At 40.7% G+C, this 22,211-nt stretch overlaps 1 pseudogene; it reads right to left on the bottom strand.

The window, feature by feature from the left end:
- Positions 1–18,632: 18,632 nt before the first annotated feature.
- LOC116810758 (ATP-binding cassette sub-family E member 1-like) lies at positions 18,633–20,489 on the bottom strand (annotated as a pseudogene).
- Between the last annotated feature and the right edge of the window lie 1,722 nt (positions 20,490–22,211).

Here is a 22,211-nt window from a genome sequence, read left to right as displayed (position 1 = left end):
CATCATACAGATGGACATTGGAGACAGATGGGGGACGTTGAAGGCACATGAGGGATGAAAAACTACCTGTTGGGTACAACGTACACTATTCAGGTGACCTATGCACTAAACATCTAGACTTCACCATTCCACAATTAATCCATGTAACCAGAAACCACTTGTACCTCTAAAGCTATTGAAATTTAAAAATGTTATAAAGGACCTATCTATGGCATCGAAATAAGGCTATATTTTTAGGAATTTCATCTAAAATATCAAAGTTATATACAAGGTGGAAAAATATACAATTTTGGAACAATTAGTAACCCTAACTTCCTTTAATATTACATAATAAAAATTTAAGGGCTACCTAAATTGTGTTTGCCTGCCCTCTTGGGCAGGGACGCACTTTGATTCTCTTAATTGCAATAAGATAGAGACTGAAGAATGGAAGTGATGGAGAATGATTAGCAGGATTCGTGTTCCCTTAATTCTCTAGCAAATAAAATGCAAAGCAATATCCAGACATTACCCATCATGTTTTCAAGCTCCTACATAGTCTTCATGGCTCTGAGCTCAGAGCTGGCTGCAAGTGGTCCCTGATGGGTTTTGCCCACGGCACAGGCACGGCACCTCTGGAGACAGCTGGGCTAATGTTCAGCAAAGGTTGGCAGAAGCAGGGAGAGGGGTTTGTCTTCCTTTCATAACTTTCCCAGAAATAGAACTTGTGAGTTCATGGCGACATTTAGTCACAACTTAATTTTGTAAGTAGAGAGAGGGTCTCACTCTTTCACCTGGACTGGCGTGCAGTGGTGTAATCACAGCTCACTGCAGCCTTGAACACCTGGGCTCAAAGAATCCTCCTGCCTCATTCTTTCAAGTAGCTGGGAATTACGGGTGCACGCCACCACACCCAGCTAATTTCTTTTGAATTTTTGGTAGAGACAGGGTTTTGCCATGTTGCCCAGGCTGGTCTTGAACTCCTGGGCTCAAGAAATACTCCCACCTTGCCCTCCCAAAGTGCTGGGATTACAGGTGTGAGCCACCATACCCAGCCTCCTTCTTTTTCTTTATTATTATTATTTTTTAGACGGAGTCTTGCTCTGTCGCCCAGGCTGGAGTGGAGTGGCATGATCTCGGCTCACTGCAACCTCTGCCTTCCGGGTTCAAGCTATTCTCCTGCCTCAGCCTCCTGAGTAGTTGGGACTACAGGCACATGCCACCACAAGTGGCTAATTTTTGTATTTTTAGTACAGACAGGGTTTCACCATGTTGGCCAGGATGGTCTCGATTTCCTGACCTCGTGATCCACCCGCCTTGGCCTCCCAAAGTGCTGGGGTTACAGGCATGAGGCACGACGTGTGGCCTCCAAAGGGTTTTTCTGAGGGGCTCCCACAGCACTGAATGACGTCTTCACTGGTGACAGACATGTGAAAGATGAATGTACTTTAAAACTGAAATTCACGGCTGGGAGTGGTGGCTCACACCTATAATCCAGCACTTTGGGAGGCTGAGGCGGGTGGATCACCTGAGGTCAGGAGTTCGAGACCAGCCTGACCAACAGGGTAAAACCCTATCTCTACCAAAAATACAAAAATTAGCCAGGTGTGGTGGTGTGTGCCTGTAGTCCCAGCTACTTGGGAGGTTGAGGCAGGAGAATTGCTTGAACCCAGGAGGCGGAGGTAGCAGTGAGCTGAGATCCTACCAATGCACTCCAGCCTCGGCGACAGGGCAAGACTCCGTCTGAAAAAAAAAAAAAACACAACAACAACAAAAAACCAAACAAAAAAAGACCCAAAACCAAAAACTGAAATTCACTGAAGTAAAAGTGACAGGAACATAGGGAGAAAATTATTCTACAGCCGTCATAATTTTTTTTTTTTTGAGACAGAGTCTTGGTCTGTCACCCAGGCCAGTGGCACAATCCCGGCTTACTGCAACCTCTGCCTCCTGAGTTCAAGCGATTCTCCTGCCTCAGCCTCCCAAGTAGCTAGGACTATAGGTGCGTGCCACCATGCCTGGCTCATTTTTGTATATAATTTTTTATAATAGGAATAGACAGCTATGTCTTGAAGATTACAAAAACATTCAGATTTTTAAAAATTCAGAGAGCTGGGTGTGGGTGACTTGCGCCTGTAGTCCCAGCTATTTGGGAGGCTGAGATGAGAGGGTCACTTTAGGCCAGGTGTACCAGGCCAGCCTGGACAACATAGCAAGACTCTTGACTCTTAAAAAAGTTTTAAACAATTATCTGGGCTTGGTGGCACACACCTGTAGTCCCATCTACTGAGGAGACTGAGGTGGGAGGATCACTTGAGTCCAGGAGTTCAAGGCTTCAGTGAGCTATGATCATGCCACTGCACTGCAGCCTGGATGACAGAGTGAGACCCTGTCTCAAAAAAAGAAAAAATAAGTTCAAAGAAAGGAGAGGCATAATTCTTTGGAATGATGGCCTAGTACAGCAGTTCACGCCTGTAATCCCAGCACTTTGGGAGACCAAGGTGGGTGGATCACCTGAGGTTAGGAGTTCGAGACCACCCTGGCCAACATGGTGAAACCCCATCTCTACTAAAAATACAATAATTAGCCGAGTGTGGTGGTGGGCACCTGTAGTCCCAGCTGCTCAGGAGGCTGAGGCAGAATTGCTTGAACCTGGGAGGCAGTGATTGCAGTGAGCCAAGATTGCACCATTGCACTCCAGCCTGCGCGACAGAGTGAGACTTGGTCTCAAGAAAAAAAATATTCGGGGGTGGAGCCAAGATGGCCGAATAGGAACAGCTCCGGTCTCCAGCTCCCAGCCCCAGCGACACAGAAGACGGGTGATTTCTGCATTTCTGCTTGAGGTACCGGTTTCATCTCACTAGGGAGTGCCTAACAGTGGGTGCAGGACAGACGGTGAAGTGCACTGTGCGCGAGCGGAAGCAGGGCGAGGCATTGCCTCACTCGGGAAGCGCAAGGGGTCAGGGAGTTCCCTTTCCTAGTCAAAGAAAGGGGAAACAGATGGCACCTGGAATATCGGGTCAGTCCCATCCTAATACTGCGCTTTTCCAACGGGCCTGGAAAACGGCACACTAGGAGATTGTGTCCCGCACCTGGCTCGGAGGGTCCTATGCCCACGGAGTCTCGCTAATTGCTAGCACAGCAGTCTGAGATCAAGCTGCAAGGCGGCACTGAGGCTGGGGGAGGGGCGCCCGCCATTGCCCAGGCTTGCTTAGGTAAACAAAGCAGCCAGGAAGCTCGAACTGGGTGGAGCCCACCAGAGCTCAAGGAGGCCTGCCTGCCTCTATAGGCTCCACCTCTGGGGGCAGGGCACAGACAAACAAAAACTCAGCAAGAACCTCCACAGACTTAAATGTCCCTGTCTGACTGACAGCTTTGAAGAGAGTAGTGGTTCTCCCAGCACGCAGCTGGAGATCTGAGAACGGACAGACTGCCTCCTAAAGTGGGTCCCTCACCCCTGAGCAGCCTAACTGGGAGGCACCCCCCCAGTAGGGACAGACTGACACCTCATTCAACCGGGTACTCCTCTGAGACAAAACTTTCAGAGGAACTATCAGACAGCTGAATTTGTGGTCTCACGAAAATCCGCTGTTCTGCAGCCACCACTGCTGACACCCAGCCAAACAGGGTCTGGAGTGGACCTCTAGTAAACTCCAACAGACCTGCAGCTGAGGGTCCTGTCTGGTAGAAGGAAAACTAACAAACAGAAAGGTCATCCACACCAAAAACCCATCTGTACATCACCATCATCAAAGACAAAAAGTAGATAAAACCACAAAGATGGGGAAAAAACAGAGCAAAAAAACTGGAAACTCTAAAAAACAGAGCACCTCTCCTCCTCCAAAGGAACGCAGTTCCTCACCAGCAACGGAACAAAGCTAGATGGAGGATGACTTTGATGAGTTGAGAGAAGAAGGCTTCAGACGATCAAACTACTCTGAGCTACGAGAGGAAATTCAAAACAATAGCAAAGAAGTTAAAAACTTTGAAAAAATATTAGAAGAATGGATAACTAGAATAACCAATGGAGAGAAGGGCTTAAAGGAGCTGATGGAGCTGAAAGCCAAGTTTCGAGAACTACGCGAAGATTGCAGAAGCCTCAGTAGCAGATGCGATCAACTGGAAGAAAGGGTATCACTGATGGAAGATGAAATGAATGAAATGAAGAGAGAAGGGAAGTTTAGAGAAAAAAGAATAAAAAGAAATGAACAAAGCCTCCAAGAAATTTGGGACTATGTGAAAAGACCAAACCTACGTCTGATTGGTGTACCTGAAAATGATGGGGAGAATGGAACCAAGTTGGAAAACACTCTGCAAGATATTATCCAGGAGAACTTCCCCAATCTAGCAAGGCAGGCCAGCATTCAGATTCAGGAAATACAGAGAACGCCACAAAGATACTCCTCGACAAGGGCAACTCCAAGACACATAATTGTCAGATTCACCAAAGTTGAAATGAAGGAAAAAATGTTAAGGGCAGCCAGAGAGAAAGGTCGGGTTACCCACAAAGGGAAGCCCATCAGACTAACAGCTGATCTCTCAGCAGAAACTCTACAAGCCAGAAGAGAGTGGGGGCCGATATTCAACATTCTTAAAGAAAAGAATTTTCAACCCAGAATTTCCTATCCCGCCAAACTAAGCTTCTTAAGTGAAGGAGAAATAAAATACTTTACAGACAAGCAAACGCTGAGTGATTTTGTCACCACCAGGCCTGCCCTAAAAGAGCTCCTGAAGGAAGCACTAAACATGGAAAGGAACAACCGGTACCAGCCACTGCAAAAACATGCCAAATTGTAAAGACCATCGAGGCTAGGAAGAAACTATAGCAACTAACGAGCAAAATAACCAACTAACATCATAATGACAGGATCAGATCCACACATAACAATATTAACGTTAAATGTAAATGGGCTAAATGCTCCAATCAAAAGACACAGACTGGCAAACTGGATAAGGAGTCAGGACCCATCAGTGTGCTGTATTCAGGAAACCCATCTCACGTGCAGAGACACACATAGACTCAAAATAAAGGGATGGAGGAAGATCTATCAAGCAACTGGAAAACAAAAAAAGGCAGGGGTTGCAATCCTAGTCTCTGATAAAATAGACTTTAAACCAACAAAGATCATAAGAGACAAAGAAGGCCATTACATAATGGTAAAGGGATCAATTCAACAAGAAGAGCTAACTATCCTAAATATATATGCACCCAACACAGGAGCACCCAGATTCATAAAGCAAGTCCTCAGTGACCTACAAAGGGACTTAAACTCCCACACAATAATAACGGGAGATTTTAACACCCCACTGTCAGCATTAGACAGATCAACGAGACAGAAAGTTAACAAGGATATCCAGGAATTGAACTCAGCTCTACATAAAGTGGACCTAATAGACATCTACAGAACTCTCCACCCCAAGTCAACAGAATATACATTTTTTTCAGCACCACACCACACCTATTCCAAAATTGACCACATAGTTGGAAGTAAAGCTCTCCTCAGCAAATGTAAAAGAACAGAAATTATAACAAACTGTCTCTCAGACCACAGTGCAATCAAACTAGAACTCAGGACTAAGAAACTCACTCAAAACCGCTCAACTACATGGAAACTGAACAACCTGCTCCTGAATGACTATTGGGTACATAATGAAATGAAGGCAGAAATAAAGATGTTCTTTGAAACCAACGAGAACAAAGACACAACCTACCAGAATCTCTGGGACACATTCAAAGCAGTGTGTAGAGGGAAATTTATAGCACTAAATGCCCACAAGAGAAAGCAGGAAAGATCCAAAATTGACACCCTAACATCACAATTAAAAGAACTAGAAAAGCAAGAGCAAACACATTCAAAAGCTAGCAGAAGGCTAGAAATAACTAAAATCAGAGCAGAACTGAAGGAAATAGAGACACAAAAAACCCTTCAAAAAAATTAATGAATCCAGGAGCTGGTTTTTTGAAAAGATCAACAAAATTGATGGGCCGCTAGCAAGACTAATAAAGAAGAAAAGAGAGAAGAATCAAATAGATGCAATAAAAAACGAAAAAGGGGATATCACCACCGATCCCACAGAAATACAATCTACCATCAGAGAATACTACAAACACCTCTATGCAAATAAACTAGAAAATCTAGAAGAAATGGATAAATTCCTCGACAAATACACCCTCCCAAGACTAAACCAGGAAGAAGTTGAATCTCTGAATAGACCAATAACAGGTTCTGAAATTGTGGCAATAATCAACAGCTTACCAACCAAAAAGAGTCCAGGACCTGATGGATTCACAGCTGAATTCTACCAGAGGTACAAGGAGGAACTGGTACCATTCCTTCTGAAACTATTCCAATCGATAGAAAAAGAGGGAATCCTCCCTAACACATTTTATGAAGCCAGCATCATCCTGATACCAAAACCTGGCAGAGACATAACCAAAAAAGAGAATTTCAGACCAATATCCTTGATGAACATTGATGCAAAAATCCTCAGTAAAATACTGGCAAACCGAATCCAGCAGCACATCAAAAAGCTTATCCACCATGATCAAGTGGGCTTCATCCCTGGGATGCAAGGCTGGTTCAACATACGCAAATCAATAAATGTAATCCAGCATATAAACAGAACCAAAGACAAAAACCACATGATTATCTCAATAGATGCAGAAAAGGCCTTTGACAAAATTCAACAACCCTTCATGCTAAAAACTCTCAATAAATTAGGTATTGATGGGACGTATCTCAAAATAATAAGAGCTATCTACGACAAACCCACAGCCAATATCATACTGAATGGGCAAAAACTGGAAGCATTCCCTCTGAAAACTGGCACAAGACAGGGATGCCCTCTCTCACCACTCCTATTCAACATAGTGCTGGAAGTTCTGGCCAGAGCAATCAGGCAGGAGAAGGAAATAAAGGGTATTCAATTAGGAAAAGAGGAAGTCAAATTGTCCCTGTTTGCAGATGACATGATTGTATATCTAGAAAACCCCATTGTCTCAGCCCAAAATCTCCTTCAGCTGATTAGCAACTTCAGCAAAGTCTCAGGATACAAAATTAATGTACAAAAATCACAAGCATTCTTGTACACCAATAACAGACAAACAGAGAGCCAAATCATGAGTGAACTCCCATTCACAATTGCTTCAAAGAGAATAAAATACCTAGGAATCCAACTTACAAGGGATGTGAAGGACCTCTTCAAGGAGAACTACAAACCACTGCTCAATGAAATCAAAGAGGATACAAACAAATGGAAGAACATTCCATGCTCATGGGTTGGAAGAATCAATATCGTGAAAATGGCCATACTGCCCAAGGTAATTTATAGATTCAATGCCATCCCCATCAAGCTACCAATGACTTTCTTCACAGAATTGGAAAAAACTACTTTAAAGTTCATATGGAACCAAAAAAGAGCCCGCATCGCCAAGTCAATCCTAAGCCAAAAGAACAAAGCTGGAGGCATCACGCTACCTGACTTCAAACTATACTACAAGGCTACAGTAACCAAAACAGCATGGTACTGGTACCACAACAGAGACATAGATCAATGGAACAGAACAGAGCCCTCAGAAATGATGCCGCATAGCTACAACTATCTGATCTTTGACAAACCTGACAAAAACAAGAAATGGGGAAAGGATTCCCTATTTAATAAATGGTGCTGGGAAAACTGGCTAGCCATATGGAGAAAGCTGAAACTGGATCCCTTCCTTACACCTTATACAAAAATTAATTCAAGATGGATTAAAGACTTATATGTTAGACCTAAAACCATTAAAATCCTACAAGAAAACCTAGGCAATACCATTCAGGACATAGGCGTGGGCAAGGACTTCATGTCTAAAACACCAAAAGCAATGGCAACAAAAGCCAAAATCGACACATGGGATCTCATTAAACTAAAGAGCTTCTGCACAGCAAAAGAAACTATCATCAGAGTGAACAGGCAACCTACAGAATGGGAGAAAATTTTTGCAACCTACTCATCTGACAAAGGGCTAATATCCAGAATCTACAATGAACTCAAACAAATTTACAAGAAAAAAACAAACAACCCCATCAAAAAGTGGGCAGAGGACATGAACAGACACTTCTCAAAAGAAGACATTTATGCAGCCAAAAAACACATGAAGAAGTGCTCATCATCACTGGCCATCAGAGAAATGCAAATCAAAACCACAGTGAGATACCATCTCACACCAGTTACAATGGCCATCATTAAAAAATCAGGAAACAACAGGTGCTGGAGAGGATGTGGAGAAATAGGAACACTTTTACACTGTTGGTGGGACTGTAAACTAGTTCAACCATTGTGGAAGTCAGTGTGGCGATTCCTCAGGGATCTCGAACTAGAAATACCATTTGACCTAGCCATCCCATTACTGGGTATATATCCAAAGGACTATAAATCATGCTGCTATAAAGACACATGCACACGTATGTTTATTGCGGCACTATTCACAATAGCAAAGAGTTGGAACCAACCCAAATGTCCAACAACGATAGACTGGATTAAGAAAATGTGGCACATATACACCATGGAATACTATGCAGCCATAAAAAATGATGAGTTCGTGTCCTTTGTAGGGACATGGATGAAACTGGAAAACATCATTCTCAGTAAACTATCGCAAGGACAAAAAACCAAACACCGCATGTTCTCACTCATAGGGGGGAATTGAACAATGAGAACTCATGGACACAGGAAGGGGAACATCACACTCCGGGGACTGTTGTGGGGTGGGGGGAGGGGGGAGGGACAGCATTAGGAGATACATCTAATGCTAAATGACGAGTTAATGGGTGCAGGAAATCAACATGGCACATGGATACATATGTAACAAACCTGCACATTGTGCACATGTACCCTAAAACCCTGAAGTATAATAAAAAAAATAAATTAATTAATTAAAAAAAGAAAAAAAATATTCATTGGAATGAGATTTTCTTTCATTTATTGTAATTCATTAAATATTTAGTAAGTTCCTATTATTTGCTCTGCACTGTGCTAGATGTGCCATGATCAAGAGGATTGGGTTGCCCTGAAATAGTCAATTCTGATCACATAGTTTAAAATGACCTCAGTGAAGAAGAGAAAAAGGAGATGTCTGAAAAAGCCATTGTGATAGTATGTGGCATTTTCTAATTAGTTCGGATATTAATAGAAAATATATGCATGATGGAAATAAGGAAATGTGACCAAAGATGAATAGAGAGAGTTCCACAAATCTGTGAAAATGGCATGAGGAATACTAAAGCTCAAATGAGGGAAGAATTGCAAAGCCACTAATGACAAATAAAACAGTTTTTTAGGCCAGGCACGGTGACCCATGCCTGTAATCCCACCACTTTGAGAGGCCAAGGTGGGTGGATCACCTTAGGTCAGGAGTTTGAGACCAGCCTGGCCAACATGGTGAAAGTCCGTCGCTACCAAAAGTACAAAAAGTAGCTGGGGGTGGTGTCATGTGCCTGTAGTGCCAGCTACTTGGGAGGCTGAGGCAGAATCGCTGGAACCCAGGAGGCAGCAATTGCAGTGAGCCAAGATCACACCACTGCACTCCAGCCTGGGCGACAGAGTGAGACTCTATCTCAAAAGAAAAAAAGATCACATTTAGCTCCAGAAGATAAAAGAAGACCTAGGTCTGATGCTTGGGCTGTGTAGTGTGAACAAGTGACAGAGGAAGCAGAACCTTTTGAGTCTGTCTTCTGTGTCAAAGAAAATGGTCTGGATACTGTTGAAGGTAAAACAAAAGTTGGTCAGAAGGAACTGGAGCCCAATGTGGGTGAGAAGTGTGAGAATATATAAATTGTACAGTGATCTAAATAATTTTCAATTATCTGGCCTACGTGAATTATATCTCAGCTTAGAGAGCCCTGAATGAGTAGATGAACAGATATTCTGTTATTTGAAAATCAAGGAGAATGAAATCAAGATTGGATATTAACAAATACAGTGGCAATTTCTAACAGGAGAAGGTGGAGCTCTCAAATTATATGCTGATGAAATTGGTTTTGATTCTGGGCAAGATTCAAGAAAGAATTCTTCAAAGTATCATTTATGTGGTCATATAAAGGAAACACATTCTTAGAAGTGAGAGTTTGCTAAAGACGTGTATTTTCAGATTCACTTTATTTTTACTTATTTTTTTGAGACAAGGTGTGGCTCTGTCACCCAGGCTGGAGTGCAGTGGCACTATTACCGCTCACCACAACCTCCACCTCCTGGGCTCAAGCCATCCTCCCACCTCAGCCTCTTGAGTAGCTGGGACTACAGGTGCATGTGCTTGGCTAGTTTTGCGATTTTTTTTTTTTTTTTTTTTTTTTGGTAGAGACGGGATTTCCACATGTTGCACAGGAGTTGTCCTTGGTTTTTCAAAGTGCTAGGATTACAGGTGTGAGCCACTGTGTGTGGCTAACTTTCTTTCTTTTGACATGATTAATGAATTTGTAAAAGAAGGAATGCGAAGGCCGGGCGCGGTGGCTCACGCTTGTAATCCCAGCACTTTGGGAGGCCGAGGCGGGCGGATCACGAGGTCAGGAGATCGAGACCACAGTGAAACCCCGTCTCTACTAAAAATACAAAAAATTAGCCGGGCGTGGTGGCGGGCGCCTGTAGTCCCAGCTACTCGGAGAAGCTGAGGCAGGAGAATGGCGTGAACCCGGGATGCGGAGCTTGCAGTGAGCCGAGATCGCGCCACTGCACTCCAGCCTGGGCGACAGAGCGAGACTCTGTCTCAAAAAAAAAAAAAAAAAGAAGGAATGCGAATGACAGGAAATCTTTTTCTTTTTTCTTTTTTTTTTTTTTTTTGAGACAGAGTCTTACTCTGTTACCCAGGCTGGAGTGCAGTGGTGCAGTCTCGGCTCACTGCAACCTCTGCCTCCCAGGTTCAAGTGATTCTCCTGCCTCAGCCTCCTGAGTAGCTGGGACTACAGGTGCACACCACCATGCCCAGCTAATTTTTGTATTTTTTAGTAGAGACGGGGTTTCACCATATTGCCCAGGAGGGTCTCGAACTCCTGACCTCGTGATCCGCCCACCTCAGCCTCCCAAAGTGCTGAGATTACAGGTGTGAGCCACCGCACCTGGCCAACAGGAAATCTTGACTTCCATAAGGCTATAGAATAGGTAGGTTTCTCAGGGTATCTTCCAGACTGCAAGGTCCTTGAGTGTAAACGATTGTGCCTCATTTGTCATTGTGTCCTCCAATGCCCGCCTGAAACAGATTTTTCTTTTTTGAAGAAACATCCTGAGATTTAGCTTTTATTTATTCATACACAATAGTTGTACATATTTATGCAGTACATATGGTATTTTGACACATGCATACAATGTGTAATGATCAAATCAGGGTAATTGGAATGTCTATCACCTCACATATTTATCATTTCTCTGTGTTAAAAACATTCCAAATCTTATCTTCTAGCTATTTTGAAATATATGATAAATTATTATTAACTATAGTCACCCTACTGTTCTATTGAACACTAGAAATTATTCCTTCTATCTAACTGTATTTTCGTACCCATTACCTAACCTCTCTTCATCCCCCCTTCCTCCTACCCTTCCTGGCCTCTGTAACCACCATTCTATTCTCTACCTCCATGAGATAAAATTTTTAGCCCTCACATATGAATGAGAACATGCAATATTTGTCTTTCTGTGCCTGGCTTATTTCCCTTAACATAACATCCTCTAGTTCCATCCATGTTGCTGCAACTGGCAGGAGTTTATTCTTTATTATGGCTGAATAATATTCATCTATAAATATCACATTTTCATTTCTCTCTCTGTCTTTTTTTAAATACCACATTTTCTTTATCCATTCGTTCATCCACTGGTGGACTCTCTTAGGTTAAGATTCCATTTGTTGGCTATTGTGAATATGCTGCAATAAACATGCAAGTGCAGATATCTCTTTGGAATGCTGATTTCCTTTGTTTTGGGTATATAACCAGCAGTGGAATTGCTAGATCATCTGGTGGTTCCCTTTTTAGTTTTTTGAGGCACCTCCTCTGTACTGTTTTCCACAGTGGCTGTACTATTTTACATACCCACCAGCAGTGTAGAAGTGCTCCTCTTCTCCTTGTTAGCATCTGTCCTTTTCTTTCTTTTTCTTTTCTTTTTTTTTTTTTTTGAGACAGAATCTTGCTCTGTCGCCCAGGCTGGAGTGCAATGGCATGATATGGGCTCACTGCAACCTCCATCTCCTGGCTTCAAGCAATTCTCTGCCTCAGCCTCCCGACTAACTGGGATTACTGGCACCCGCCACCACGCCTGGCCAATTTTTGTATTTTTAGTAGAGACAGGGTTTCACCATCTTGGCCAGGCTGGTCTCGAACTCCTGATCTTGTGATCTGCCTGCCTTGGCCTCCCAAAGTGTTGGGATTACAGGTGTGAGCCACCGTGCCTGGCTTCTTCTTTTTTTTAACCTTTCCTATGGTGCTGAGCATTTGTTATTTTTGATCTTTTTGATAATAGCTATTTTACTGGGGTAAGATATCTCATTGTGGTTTGATTTGTGTTTGCCTGATATGATTAGTGATGTTGAGTTTTTTTTTATATACCTGTTGGCTATTTGTATGTCATTTATTTATTTTTAGAGACAGGGTCTTGCTATATTGCCCAGGTTGGGCTTGAACTTCTGGCTTAAGAGATCCTCCTACCTGAGCCTGATGAGTAGCTGGAACTACAGGCATGCGCCACCATACCCTTGTACATCTTCCTTTGAGAAATGTCTATTCAGATCTTTTGCCCATTTTTAAATTGAATTTATTTTTGCTATTGAGTTGCATGAGCTCCTTGTATATTCTGATTATTAATTCCTCGATAGATGGATAGTTTACAAATATTCTTTTAATTTTTTAAATTAGTTTATTATTTTGTAGAGACAGGGTCTCACTCTGTTGCCCATGCTGGCCTTGAACACCTGGCCACAAGCCATCCTCTTGCCTTGGCCTCTGAAAGTGCTGGGATTACAGATGTGAGTCACTGCACCCAGCCAGTTTGCAAATATTTTTCCCATTCTGTAGGTTGTCTCTTCACTTTGTTAATTGTTTCCTTTGCTGTGCCAAAGCTTTTTAGTTTAATGTAGTCCTATGTGTCTGTTTTTGTTTTTGTTGCTTGCGCTTTTGAGGTCTTACACAAAAAAAGTCTTGCTCAGACCAGTGTTCTGGAGCATTTCCCCAATGTGTTCTAGTAGTTTTGTAATTTCAGGTCTTAGAATCAGCTCTCGAAGCCATTTTGAGTTTATTTTTGTGTATGGTGAGATATAAGGGTCTAGTTTTATTCTTAGGCACATGGATATCAGTTTTCTGAGCACCATTTATTGAAGAGACGGCCCTTTCCCCAGTGTAAATTTTTGGCAGCTTTGTTGAAAATGAGATGGCTGCAAATGTGTGGCTTTATTTCTGGGTTCTCTATTCTGTTCCATTGGTCTATGTGTATGTTTTTATGCCAGTACCATGCTGATTTGGCTACTATAGCCTTTTACTAGTCAGGTAGTGTAATGTCTCTGGCTTTGTTCTTTTTGCTCGGAATATGGTTCTGTACAAATTTTAAGATTAAAATTTGTAACAATCTGGTCTGGCATGGTGGCTCACGCCTGTAATCTCAGCACTTTGGGAGGCCAAGGCCAGAGGATCACTTGACCTCAGGTGTTTGAGACCAGCCTGACCAACATGGTGAAATCCCGTCTCTGCTAAAAATACAAAAATTAGTCAGGCATGGTGGTGCACGCATATAGTCTCAGCTACTCAGGAGGCTGAGCAGGAGAATCGCTTGAACTTGGAGGCGGAGGTTCCAGCGAGCCGACGTCGCGCCACTGTACTGCAACCTGGGTGACAGAAGAAAATTCTGTCTCAAAAAAAAAAAAAGATAGCTTTTTCTTTTTATGTAAAAATGTCATTGATATTTTGATAGGGATTGCATTGAGCCTGTAGGTTACTTTGGGTGGTATGGACATTTCAACAATATTAACTCTTCCAATTTGTGAACATCAATTATCTTTCCATTTTTTTGGTGTCCTCTTCAATTTCTTTCATTAATGTTTTACAGTTATCATTGTAGAGATCTTTGATTTCTTTGGTTAAATTGATTCTTAGGTATTTTATTTTATTTTTGTAGCTATTGTAAAATGGGATTACTCTCTTGATTTCTTTTTCAGATTGTTCACCGCTGGCATATAGAAATGCTACTGATTTTTATATGTTGCTTTTTGTATCTGCAAACTTTACGAAATTTATCAGTCCTAAAAGTTTTTTGTGGTATCTTTAGTTTTTTCTCTAAATAAGATAATGTTATCTGCAAGGAAGGACAGCGTGACTTCTTCCTTTCCAATGTGAGTGTTCCTTATTTCTTTCTCTGGTCTAATTGCTCTGGCTAGGACCTCCAGTTGAATAAAACTGGCAAAAATGGGCACCCTCGTCTTGTTCCAGATATTCAAGGAAAGACTTTCAATTTTTGTCCATTCAGTACGATGTTAGCTGTGGGTTTGTTATACATTGCCTTTATTGTTTGAGGTGTGTTCCTTCTATACCCAGTTTGTTAAGAGTCTTTATCATGAAGGGATGTTGAATTTTATTCAGTGCTTTTTCAGCATCTATTGAAATGATCATATGGTTTTTGTCTTTGATTCTGTCAATGTGGTATATAATGTTTATTGGTTTGCATATATTGAACCATCTTTGCTTCCCTGGGATCAAATCTCACTTGATCTTTTACATATTAATTATTAATTTAATAAGTAATTATTATTGAAGAGACTAATAATATTAATATTAATAAATTTAATATTTATTTTTAATTTAATTTAGTTTGTTAGTATTTTGTTGAGGATTGTTAACTATGTTTCTCAGGGGTAGTAGAATATAGTTTTCTTTTGTTATTGTGTCTTCGTTAGGTTTTGGTATCAGGGTAAAGCTGGCCTCACAGAAGAAGCAGTATCTTCTTATTAATTTTCTGGAATAGTTTGAATAGAATCGGTATTATTTCTTTACAAGCTTGGTAGAATATAGCAGTGAAGGCATCTGGTCCTGGGCTTTTCTTTATTGGCAGACTTTTTATTATGGCTTTAATCTTGTTACTTGTTATTGGTCTGTTTAAGTTTTCTATTTCTTCATGATTTGATCTTGGTAGTTTGTATGTGTCCAGGAATATATATATATATATTTCTAAGTTGTCCAATTTGTTAGCATGCAGTTGCTTATAACAGTCTTTAATAATCCTTTATGTTTCTGTGGCATCAGTTGTAATGTATCCTTTCTCATCTCAGATTTCATTCATTTTGTTTTTATTTATTTGTTTATTTTATTATTATTTTTTAGAGATGGAGTCTTGCTATGTTGCCCAGGCTGGCCTTGAACTCCTGGGCTCAAGTGATCCTCCTGCATCAGCCTACCAAGTAGATGGGATGCATGCACCACCACATCTGGCTATTTTTCTTTAATTGATATTAATATTTGTACATATTTATGAGGTAACTGATATTTTGATATATGCATAGAATGTGTAATTATCAAGTTAGGGTACTTAAGATATCCTTCACCTCAAACATTGATCATTTCTTTGTGTTGGGAACATTTGAAATCTTCTTTTCTTGCAATTTTGAAATGTACAATATATTGTTGTTAAGCATAGTCACCCTACTAGGCTATTGAACACTACCTACTACCTAACTGTATGTTTGTACCATACTTATTTTTTTCCTTTTTGAGATGGATTCTCACTCTGTCCCCCAGGCTGGAGTGCAGTGGTACTATCTTGGCTCACTCCAACCCCTGCCTCCTGGATTCAAGCGATTCTCCTGCCTCAGCCTCTGAGTAGCTGAGATTACAGTCGCCTGCCACCACACCCAGCTAATTTTTGTATTTTTAATAGAGATGGGGTTTCACCATGTTGGCCCGGCTGGTCTAGAACTCCTGACCTCAAGTGATCCACCCACTTCGGCCTCCCAAAGTGCTGGGATTACAGGCGTGAGCCACCATTCCTGGTGTGTTATTTTTTTTTCTTTTCAATAATAACCATTATAACTGGGGTAAGATGTTATCTCATTGTGGTTTTGATTTGTATTTTCCTGATGATAAGTAATGTTGCCTTTTTTTTTTTTTTTTTTTTGAGGCAGGATCTCACCCAGGCTGGACTGCAGTGGTGCAATGAAAGCTTACGGCAACCTCGACCTCCCACCTCAGCCTCCTAACTGGCTGGGACTACAGACATGCATCATTACATCCAGCTAATTTTTAAATTTTTTGTAGAGATGGGTCTCACCATGCTGCCCAGGCTTATCTCAAGCTCCTGGCCTCAAGCAATCCTCCCGACTCAGCCTCCCAAAGTGCTGGGATTACAGGTGTGAGCCACCACACCTGGTCTTACAATGTTTACATTGATTTGCATATGTTGAACCATTATTGCATCAGCTGGATGAATCCCATGTGATCATGTTATCTGTCTAAATATCTTTTAAATGTGTTTTTGGATTCAATATGATAATATTTTGTTGAGGATTGTTGACTCTATGTTTATCAGAGATCTCAGCCCATAGTCTTTTTTTGTGATGTCCTTGTCTGGTTTTGGTATCAGGGTTATGCTGATCTGACAGGATGAGTTAAAAAGTACTTCCTTCTCTGAAATTCTTTGGAATAATTTGGGAAGAATTGGTGTACATTGTTCTGTATATGATTGATATGATTCAGCAGCAATGCCATCTGGTCCTGGACTTTTCTTTGTTGGGAGTTTTTTTTAATTACTGATTCAATCTCATTCCTCATTATTAGTCTGTTTAGGTTTTCTATTTCTTTGTAGTTCAATCTTGGTGGTTGTGTGTCCAAAAATTTTCCATCTCCTTCCATTTCTTAGCATATAGTGGCTTGTTATAGTCTCTAATAATCTTTTGTATATGTGTGGAATCAGTTGTAATGTCTCCTTTTTTCCCCCAATTTTAATTATTTAGGTCTTCTTCCTTTTTTTTCTTGATTAGTCTAGCCAGGTTTATCAATTTTGTATATCTTTTCAAAAAACCAACGTTTTGTTTCATTGATCCTTTGTATTGTTTTTAAGTCTCTATTTCATTTAATTCTGCTATTTTTATAGCTTTTGCTTATTTTATTCAATATATTTGAACTTAATCGTTCACAAATTTAACCTATCCTTAAAAGTAGGCATTACTTATTTTAGTATAATCCCATTTGCGTACAAAACAAACCCTTTACATATTCACACTTAGGTAAGTGCACAGCAAAAAACATGAAAGAATATACATTATTAAATTCAAACACTGGTAACCTTTGGGAGGGTAATAAAGGGAGATCATTTTTTATTCTATTCTCTATATTTGAATTTTTACAACATGTATTTATGGATTACTCACATAAATTTTTTTTAAAAGGCATAATGGGATCCAATTAAACCATACTTTCTAGCCATTATTTGCATATTAATCAAGACTTCTATTATTTCAAGTAGCTCTTAAAGTTTGTGAAATGCTTTCTAATTTCCCCCTCAATTTTGCTTGCCCCAGTCATTTATTTAGTAAACCCTCTTCCTCACTCATAAGTTAATCCCAGTTTTGTCAGAAGTACAATTTAAAGTGGCTCCAGGCTACAGGTAATCCTGTTCAAAATTCAGGAACTAAAGAAATTTGGATGGGTGTTTGGAACTAAAAAAAGGTTTAGATAATGTGTTCTATATCCAAACTCATAAATGAATATATGTGGTACCAAGGAATACTTTGTATTGCTATCTGGGGACTTTTGCATTAATGTTGCCTTTAGGGAAGTGGTTTATAATTCTTGGGTGCCCACTGGAAAAAATCTGTGGAACTTTAAAAAATACATAGATGTTTAGGCACCATCTTTAAAGATTTCGAGTCTGTATTTGTAAGGGAAGCAAATATTCTTTAGAAATGCTTTTTCCTAAGAAGAAGAAGAAAAAGAAAAAAAAAGAAATGCTTTTTCCTAAATCTCGATCAGTGATTATATAAATATATGTGTAAAAAAATGACATTACCCAGAGAATGACTGAATACAGAACCTTACAGAATGCAAAAACTAAAAAAATTCAGAGTAAAGTTAGGGGTTTTTTGGGAGGAAGGGAACAGAATTGGTTTCTGCTAAACATGTTCAAAAGCACCAAAAAAGATTAAAAACAATTAAAAAATACCTGTTTTTCCAACAGTGGTGTTTTGTAGTAGATAATCTTCCTTGGAAACCATATACTGATAATATGGTGCAAAGACTGAAAACAAATAATAAACATAATCCTGGTGTTTATTTATCAAATGTCAGTCAGTGGAATCTTTGATCGGCTTTTAAAATGAGGGCAGTTTCGTTACACTGGCATACTTGGCAAACCAGGTAAATACAGAAACCCTTTTCAAGATTTAAAAAATGGAGCAACGCTGGTCAGCATTTGGTATGTGAATATAATACACCTACTGAAAATCTTCCCATACATCATGAAAACTTGGAGGTAATTTGTATAGCTTGAAATGTCTTTAGAATATTAGGCACAAAAGGGCCTCATCAGTAACAGAAAAGTGGCATTTTCTGTGTTTCGACTACAATTTAGAACCCAACTGGCTTTGATGTTATATTAAGTAAATTATACTTCAAGCTCCAGAGTATGTGGGGCATAAAATCCTGATTCGAGTTTTATATGACAAAAATTCTAGTAAATATTCCTTTTACTAAGTGGCTTATCAATATTCTCAGATTCAATCTAATCAAGAAAAAGGAGTTTCCACTCTTCTTTTGTTCTACATCCTTAATTGAATTAAATTTATTTATTCGTGGTCTATAGTGGTTTGGATCTCTTCTGAATGTAGTTTCAAGCTGAGACTAAAATGTATTCATGCCAGCCAAAAGGGTTTGAGGACTGTTTGCAACTGTGTTCTTAGTAGATAGAACACCATCAAGAATGATGACATGATCCACTAGATAGGTGGCCATGATGAAGTCATGTTCCACAACAAAGGCTGTCTTTTTTGCATGAAGTATGAAACGTTTGACAACTCGAGCTGCCACCAATCTTTGCTCAGAATCCAAGTATGCAGATGGTTCATCAATTAAATAGACATCAGCAGGTTTGCCCAAACAAAGGGCTAAAGCTACTCGCTGTAGTTCACCACCCGATGATGTCTGCACCTCTTGATTGATGGTGTTTTCAATTTGCAGAGGCTTCATTACATTAGTCACAAATTGTGGATGTGTATAAGCATCTCTTATCTTTTCATGTAGTAACTGGCAAGCACTTCCACTTGATTTGGGACTAATTTTCTGTAGCTTATAACTGACATTTAGAACTGGTACTTCTCCTTCATCAGGTTTAAGTCTTCCAGGAAGCATTCTGATAAATGTCGTTTTACCCATTCCATTTTCCCCCAGCATCATCACCATGATTTCAGAATCTGCAAACTCTCCAGCTACAATTGCTAGCTCAAACTCTCCCATTTTTTCTTCATTCCTGGATATTTATACATACACATCATTTTGACTTCTTTATTTGCTGTCTCAGCCACTTTAAAAACAAGTGATGCATCTCTGAATCTCAAGTTTTCTGTTGGAACATAGCCATCCAAAAAAATGTTTATGCCCTTTCTTACACTAAAAGGCACAGTGACAACTCCATAGGCACTTGGTACACCATATATATATAAACAGCAGATGAAGTCAGACAGATAGTCTAATACACTTAGATCATATTCCACTACAATGATATATCTATCTGGATTTATCAGAGATTGTATAGTAACAGCAGGCTTTAAATGCTGCTTGACATCTAGGTAACTAGAAGTCTCATCAAACATGAAAATATCAGCTTTCTGTATGCAAATGACAGCACAGGCAAATCTCTGCAACTCTCCTCCTGAAAGATCTTCAACATTTTGTTCTGTTAGGTGGGTTCATTCAAGCTGCTGACATATAATTGCCTGTGTCTTTGTTTCATTTTTCAGTCCAAAATAGATCCCACTGTCCCCTTTGCAGGCTTAGGAATCTGGTCTACATATTGAGGTCTGATGATGGCTTTTAGGTCCTCTTCTAGAATCTTGGTAAAGTAATTCTGTAACTCAGATCCACGGAAATAAGTCAAAATCTCTTGCCAGTCAGGAGGATCATCATACTTTCCAAGGTTTGGCTTTTGTTTTCCTGCTAAAAATTTTTAAAGCTGTTGACTTTCCAATACTATTAGTTCCAACTAATCCCAAAACTTTACCTGGACGAAGGATAGGCAGGCAACCTGTGAAGTTTGAAGACATTGGCACAATATCAATGTGTGGTTTCTTTTTCCAAGTTGCTTGGTAAATTGTCAATTGATAAGGCGCCAAAGGGGCATTTCTTAATACAGATAGCACAGCCAATACAAAGAGTTTCAGAAATCCATGCTATTTTGCTCTGAAGTGTAACTTCTATGCATAATTCTCCCATTTGAACTACAGGACAACTCTTTTTGCATTCCTGTTGACATTTCTTAGGTTTACATTTGTCATGGTTGACAATAGCAATTGTCATTAATTTGTCTGTCTAACTGTGCGAAAGAATATCCAGCTCTTCTGGAGAAAATGATCCCCTTGAGGAGGGGAGCACAGAGGCCAAATCAGCTCTTGCCTTTACTTTTCAGCCACACAGCATGTTCTCGTGGCCACTGGCCAAAACGGCTTTTTTTTTTTTTTTTTTGAGATGGAGTCTCACTCTTGTTGCCCAGGCTGTAGTGCAATGATACAATCTTGGCTAACTGCAACCTCCGCCTCCCGGGTTCAAGCGATTCTCCTGCCTCAGCCTCCCGAGTAGCTGAGATTACAGGCCACCACCACGACACTTGGCTAATTTTTTGTATTTTTAGTGGAGACGGGGTTTCGCCATGTTGGCCAGGCTGGTCTCGAACTATTGACCTCAGGTGATCAACCTGCCTCGGCCTCCCAAAGTGCTAAGATTACAGGCATCACCGTGCCTGGCCTATTCTTTTTTTATTAATTAAAAAAAATTAAAATAGAGGCAGGGTCTCATTCTGCACTCACCCAGGCTGGAGTGCAGTGGTGCAATCACAGCTCACTGCAGCCTCAAACTTCTGGGCTCAACAATCCTCCTGCTTTAGCCTTCTGAGTAGCTGGAACTACAGGCACCCACAACCATGCCCAGCTAATTTTTTGTTTTATTTATTTTATGTATTTATTTTTGAGAAGGAGTCTCACTTTGTCGCCAGGCTGGAGTGCAGTGGTGTGATCTCAGCACACTGCAACCTCCGCCTCCCAGGTTCAAGTGATTCCCCTGCCTCAGCCTCCCGAATAGCTGGGACTCCAGGTGCATGCCACCACGCCCGGCTAATTTTTGTATTTTTAGTAGAGATGGGATTTCACCATGTTGGCCAGGATTGTCTCAATCTCTTGACTTCATGATCCGCCCGCCTTAGCCTCCCAAAGTGCTGGGATTACAGGCGTGAGCCTATGTGCTTGGCCAATTTTTTATTTTTTATAGAGATGGGGTCTCATTATGGTGAAATGATATCGCACTGTGGTTTTGATGTGCATATCTCTGATGACTAGTGATGTTAAGCATTTTTTTCATATACCTGTTTGCCATGTGTATGTCTTCCTTTGAAAAGTGTCTGTTCAAATCCTTTGACCATTTTAAAATCAGATGATTATTACTTTTTGCTATTGAGCTATTTGAGTTCCTTACATATTCTGATTATTAGTCCCTTGGCAGATGGATAGTTTGCAGATATTCTCCTCCATTCCATGGATGATCTCTCTCTCTGTTTTTTTTTTTTTTGAGACAGGGTCTCACTCTCTCACCCAGGCTGGAGGGCAGTGGTGCGATCACAGCTCATTGTAGTCTCAGCCTTCTGGGCTCAGGTGATCCTCCCACCTCAGCCTCCCAGGTAGCTGGGACTACAGGTGTGTGCCAGCATGCCTGGGTAATTTTTTGTAGAGACAAGGTTTTGCTTTGTTACCCAGGCTAATTTCAGATCCTAGGATCAAGCGATCTGCCCGCCTCAGCTTCCCAGAGTGCAGGGATTACAGGCGTGAGCCACTGCTCCTGGCCTCTGTGAGTTGTCTCTTCACATTGTTAATTGTTTCCTTTGTTTTATAGAAGCTTTTTAGCTTGACATAATCCGGTTTTCTGTTTTGCTTTGGTCACCTGTGCTTTTCAGGTCTTACAGAAAAAAAATCTTTGCCCAGATGAATGTACTGGAGCAATTCCCCAATGTTTTCTTCCAGTAGTTTCATAGTT

The sequence above is a fragment of the Hylobates moloch genome, unplaced genomic scaffold, assembly GCF_009828535.3.
Source record: "Hylobates moloch isolate HMO894 unplaced genomic scaffold, HMol_V3 SCAFFOLD_1, whole genome shotgun sequence".
NCBI lineage: Eukaryota > Metazoa > Chordata > Mammalia > Primates > Hylobatidae > Hylobates > Hylobates moloch.
This window is presented reverse-complemented; position numbering and strand designations above follow the sequence as displayed.